This window comes from Procambarus clarkii, chromosome 86 (assembly GCF_040958095.1).
Source record: "Procambarus clarkii isolate CNS0578487 chromosome 86, FALCON_Pclarkii_2.0, whole genome shotgun sequence".
Taxonomy (NCBI): domain Eukaryota; kingdom Metazoa; phylum Arthropoda; class Malacostraca; order Decapoda; family Cambaridae; genus Procambarus; species Procambarus clarkii.
This window is the reverse complement of record NC_091235.1, coordinates 7,101,840-7,108,460: the sequence shown is the minus strand read 5'-3', so window position 1 is coordinate 7,108,460 and position 6,621 is coordinate 7,101,840.

Genomic DNA, 6,621 nt, shown 5'->3' with positions numbered 1-6,621 from the left:
ATGAGTTACCTCCGAATGCAGGAGGTGATGAGTTACCTCCGCATGCAGGAGGTGATGAGTTACCTCCGCATGCAGGAGGTGATGAGTTACCTCCGCATGCAGGAGGTGATGAGTTACCTCCGAATGCAGAAGGTGATGAGTTACCTCCGCATGCAGGAGGTGATGAGTTACCTCCGAATGCAGGAGGTGATGAGTTACCTCCGCATGCAGGAGGTGATGAGTTACCTCCGCATGCAGGAGGTGATGAGTTACCTCCGAATGCAGGAGGTGATGAGTTACCTCCGCATGCAGGAGGTGATGAGTTACCTCCGAATGCAGGAGGTGATGAGTTACCTCCGCATGCAGGTGATGAGTTACCTCCGCATGCAGGAGGTGATGAGTTACCTCCGCATGCAGGTGATGAGTTACCTCCGAATGCAGGAGGTGATGAGTTACCTCCGCATGCAGGTGATGAGTTACCTCCGAATGCAGGTGATGAGTTACCTCAGCATGCAGGAGGTGATGAGTTACCTCCGAATGCAGGAGGTGATGAGTTACCTCCGCATGCAGGAGGTGATGAGTTACCTCCGCATGCAGGAGGTGATGAGTTACCTCCGAATGCAGGAGGTGATGAGTTACCTACGCATGCAGGAGGTGATGAGTTACCTCCGAATGCAGGAGGTGATGAGTTACCTCCGCATGCAGGAGGTGATGAGTTACCTCCGCATGCAGGAGGTGATGAGTTACCTCCGCATGCAGGAGGTGATGAGTTACCTCCGAATGCAGGAGGTGATGAGTTACCTCCGCATGCAGGAGGTGATGAGTTACCTCCTAATGCAGGAGGTGATGAGTTACCTCCGCATGCAGGAGGTGATGAGTTACCTCCGCATGCAGGAGGTGATGAGTTACCTCCGAATGCAGGAGGTGATGAGTTACCTCCGCATGCAGGAGGTGATGAGTTACCTCCGAATGCAGGAGGTGATGAGTTACCTCCGAATGCAGGAGGTGATGAGTTACCTCCGAATGCAGGAGGTGATGAGTTACCTCCGAATGCAGGAGGTGATGAGTTACCTCCGAATGTAGGTGATGAGTTACCTCCGAATGCAGGAGGTGATGAGTTACCTCCGAATGCAGGTGATGAGTTACCTCCGAATGCAGGAGGTGATGAGTTACCTCCGAATGCAGGAGGTGATGAGTTACCTCCGAATGCAGGAGGTGATGAGTTACCTCCGAATGCAGGAGGTGATGAGTTACCTCCGAATGCAGGAGGTGATGAGTTACCTCCGAATGCAGGAGGTGATGAGTTACCTCCGCATGCAGGAGGTGATGAGTTACCTCCGAATGCAGGAGGTGATGAGTTTGCCCAAGTGTATACATTGGGCAAACACAGCGGTCTCCGGGTTTGGGGTCCCTGGGTCCTCTTTTACCAACTTCGAGGTTAACTCCGGAGCGGGAGCCCGTAGGGGCAGTTCGTTGTTGCCGTCAACCTCGTTCTGACAGTTCCTGCGACAGCGCTGGAACCAATCGTATTGGCACTTGCCTTTCCATTGGAGACTTTCGGGGTCGTGGAGAGGAAGGGCCTGCTGCATGGGTAACAGCTTCTCCGTATCAATCTACCCTGACTTAGCGCCCTGGAGAGGCCACTCCAGACTGACAACCAGAGCGCAACTCCATAGTCTCCTGAGACTGACGGATGCCTACTACTACGCCTTCGAAAAGAGTTAATTGCCTATAAGCAGCCTGAGATCAATAATACACCAAGATCTTCAACAAAACTTTGTTTTAATGAACAAATCCACAATTCTCTCTCTCAGGATGCTCTCGGACGCAGGTTCGAATCCTCGTCACGGTCCTTATGGATTTGTTCATTTGATGCATCATGCTATTGTGATTTCTGTGTGTAGTGTATTGTAGTGTAAAACTTTGTTTTATTTAATTTTATTTATTCAGGAGTTGTTACATTCTCTTACAGCCACAAGCACGTATAGCGTCTCGGGCAGGTCCTTAATCTTAATTTTCCCCGAAATACGACCCGCCAAATCGTTTAAGAACCAGGTACCTATTCACTGCTGGGTGAACAGAGGTGTAAAGTTAAGGATTGGCACCTAGTCAATCCTCCCCGGCCAGGATACGAACCCAGGTTAAAACGCTCGTGAAGCGCGGGGCGAGTGTCTCACCACTGTGCCACGGGGACTGTGCATGAAGATCTGAAGCAAAGTGAAATCTGCCACCAGTAATTCCATCTATCATCATACTATCATGCAAGAAGAGCCACATATCTATGGATCTTCCAATAAAATCAGCAGACTCCTTGTAGATGGCCCCAAGCACTTGGGCTGGACGGTAGAGCGACGATCTCGCTTCATGCAGGTCGGCGTTTAATCCCCGACCGTCCACAAGTGGTTGGGCACCATTCAACCCCCCGTCCCATCCCAAATCTTTATCCTGATCCCTTCCCAGTGCTATATAGTCGTAATGGCTTGGCGCTTACCCCTGATATTTCCTTCCTTCCTTCTAGATGTTACTACTGCTCGGCTTAGACTCTGCTATAAACATCTCTGGGAGTTTACACCACCTGCTGATGTAGACCTCACCAAATGTAAACTGTATCTAGGAAATTAATTTTGAAATAATATTGTCACATGTGTTAAAAAAAAAAGTATAAGTATTTCATTCAAAATGATGTATTAACATAAATTTTAGGCCGTTATCTCCAGTTTGCTAACAGTAGGTAATCCTCTATATACATAATATTATATATATATATATATATATATATATATATATATATATATATATATATATATATATATTTATATATAATAACCGGTGACTAGAGAGTACATGCACTTCCCACCCCCCTTCCGTGCACTGGAAAAGGGGGGGGGGAGTGCATGATAGGCAAATTTGAAATTATATGTAATTGGGTGAACAAACAAACTCTCACTCTTTGTATTAGGGCGTCTCGAGGTCACAGTGATTTTTTTATATAAACTGTGAAGATACTGTTGATTTACTTATGTTAACAAATTATGTAACTAACTCGTGAGTGCTGTAACTTAACTAATGGAATTTTTTGGGTTAAGTTCCTGAGTCAACCTATACCGTTGATAGGTTAAGTAATAATTGTAAATAAGAAGCAATAAGATGCCTATCTTAACATACTAAGAAGGTTAGGTGAGGTCGGTGTTTTCTATGAAGCTTTTCAAGTTAAACTAAAATATTCACAATCAATTTGTATGTCACATATGCACTCATTAAATAAGCCAATATTGACTATAAGCAAGTGCGAGAACGGGTTGTATTTTGTGCCTTAGTGATCATTCCAGTGCCGCTCACAGGATTAGTATGGGGTCCGCTGCCGCTCACAGGATTAGTATGGGGGCCCACTACCGCTCACAGGATTAGTATGGGGGTCCACTACCGCTCACAGGATCGTATGGGACCCGCTGCCGCTCATAGGATTAGTATGGGGTACACTACCGCTCACAGGATTAGTATGGGATCCACTACCGCTCACAGGATTAGTATGGGATCCACTACCGCTCACAGGATTAGTATGGGGTCTAGTACCGCTCACAGGATTAGTATGAGGTCCACTACCGCTCACAGGATTAGTATGGGATCCACTACCGCTCACAGGATTAGTATGGGGTCTAGTACCGCTCACAGGATTAGTATGGGGTCCACTACCGCTCACAGGATTAGTATGAGGTCCACTACCGCTCACAGGATTAGTATGGGGTCCACTACCGCTCACAGGATTAGTATGGGGTCCACTACCGCTCACAGGATTAGTATGAGGTCCACTACCGCTCACAGGATTAGTATGGGGTCCACTACCGCTCACAGGATTAGTATGGGGTCCACTACCGCTCACAGGATTAGTATGGGGTCCACTACCGCTCACAGGATTAGTATGAGGTCCACTACCGCTCACAGGATTAGTATGGGGTCCACTACCGCTCACAGGATTAGTATGAGGTCCACTACCGCTCACAGGATTAGTATGGGGTCCACTACCGCTCACAGGATTAGTATGAGGTCCACTACCGCTCACAGGATTAGTATGGGGTCCACTACCGCTCACAGGATTAGTATGGGGTCCACGTTTTCCTCATAGGATGGATATAAGGGTAGACTTTTGCTCATAGGAAGAATACGGGTGTATAACAAATTAATTAAACTTTAAAACTCATCTCTGTCAGGTGCTGAGTTTCCTATTTTTCCGGCGCAATTTGGGTTCCTCGGTTCCTATCCTTTATTCTGCTTCATTCTCCCGACTTTTTCTCCGTTGATGTTGCTGCGGCTGTATCTTCGGCTCGCCATATGTATCCCGCCCTCCTTTTCCTGTCTCCGGTTGGCTCTTTTCACGCAAATTCCTCTTCACTTCCCGACGGCGTCCATTGGCATTTTAAAGCAGCAGGGCGTTCTGTCAGTTTTCTTTAGCCTGCCATGTTTTACAGTTTTCTTTGAGAGGGTTTTCTCTTTTTCCCCGTTGGAATGCAGGGCTAACTTCTCCAAGTCTGGTCCAGCCGCCCCCTTGCCTGACCGGCTGTCTATAAGGTGTTGAACCATGCCGGCTAGGGGGCTGTTAACCGGATGGATGGTTCATGCCTACATGACCTATCCTCAAAATTACAGTAACAATTACTGCACTCTATATTTTGGCATAGTGGTATCACACTCGCCCCGCCAACGATATAATAATTCATTTTGGACAGGCAGCCTGTGAATATATTAATATAATTTAATAATAATAATAATTCATTGTGTCGGGGACAGGAAGCCAGAGTGTATATACTTTATGCTTATATAAGGGAGCTGGTCGGCCGAGCGGACAGCACACTAGACTTAGTGATCCTGTGGTCCTGGGTTCGATCCCAGGCGCCGGCGAGAAACAATGGGCAGAGTTTCTTTCACCCTATGCCCCTGTTACCTAGCAGTAAAATAGGTACCTGGGTGTTAGTCAGCTGTCACGGGCTGCTTCCTGGGGGTGGAGGCCTGGTCGAGGACCGGGCCGCGGGGACACTAAAAGCCCCGAAATCATCTCAAGATAACTCAAGATATCGAGGTTCCCCCCTCCACCCTCCCCAAGGTCAAAATACTGACCCCGCCTAGGATGTAACCCCACAACAAGCTGACTAACTCCTGGGTGCCTAGTTACTGCTAGGTGAACAGGTGTATTAGGTGTTAGGAAATGTTTCCCAACCCAGGGCGTCGGCCTTGAGACGGCGTAGATGACGCGTTTCCTTCCTTAGTTTTGGGTAGGATTAATTTCAAATCCGGGGAAGGCGCCCACGGTGGTGGCGGCGGCGGCGAAACAGCTCCATCTTGTGGTGGGTGATGGTGTTTAAACTTGTGGATTAGTGCGGTCATCCCCCTGTTTAGTGTTCTGAACTAGCGGTGGTTTTTTTTTTACAACTTCTGCGAGCCTTTTACTGGAAGCAGTATCCGGCATCGGGTTTAGGGGGTCTTGGCTGTTAGGTCTTGACTACGTCTTAAGGTCTTGACCACGTCTTAAGGTCTTGACCACGTCTTAAAGTCTTGATTAGGTCTTAAGGTCTTGACCAAGTCTTAAGGTCTTGACAACGTCTTACGGTCTTGACTACGTCTTAAGATCTTGAACACGTCTTAAGGTCTTGACTACGTCTTAAGGTCTTGACCACGTCTTAGGGACGTGGGGTAGAGGCCAGGGACTGGGAGAACAGGCTGAGTGAAGAACTTGGTGAACACGCGGGATGAAGAACAGGTGAGTCAGCGTGACGACTATGAAGCGTGTTGGGATTATTGACAGCCTCACACTACTATCCGCTCGTCCCTGGGACCATCCCCTAGTCATATCCTCCCTCTGGACCCCTCCTAGCCATGCCCTCCCTCTCCTGGGACCTCTCTTAACCAAGCCTTCCCTCCTGCACCTAGCTATGCCCCCCCTCACCTGTCCTCACCCCCCCCCCACCTGTCCTCACCCCCTCCTGGCCTCGCCCCCCCCCACCTGGGATGAGGGTCGGAGATGCTAGGATATCTGCTAAGCTCTACCTGTGTCCCTTCTTCCATTCACGTAATTCTTCGGCTTCCTGAGTTCCTTCCGTCTTACCGAGGCTTAGGGCCTGGTCTTCCTCCTGTAGTGGACTCTGATCCTCTTGAGCTCCGGCAAAGTAACTCAAGTCTTTTGATTTTTGTAATGGCGAAGGACGAGTGTATTGGGCAGCGCCACTCATCCTGTGAGTGAACACACCGCCATAGTGACAGTATTGGGCAGCGCCACTCATCTTGTGAGTGGACACACCGCCATAGTGAGAGTATTGGGCAGCGCCACTCATCCTGTGAGTGGACACACCGCCATAGTGACAGTATTGGGCAGCGCCACTCATCTTGTGAGTGGACACACCGCCATAGTGAGAGTATTGGGCAGCGTCACTCATCCTGTGAGTGGACACACCGTCATAGTGACAGTATTGGCCAGCGCCACTCATCTTGTGAGTGGACACACCGCCATAGTGACAGTATTGGCCAGCGCCACTCATCTTGTGAGTGGACACACCGTCATAGTGACAGTATTGGGCAGCGCCACTCATCCTGTGAATGAACACACCGCCATAGTGACAGTATTGGCCAGCGCCACTCATCCTGTGAATGAAC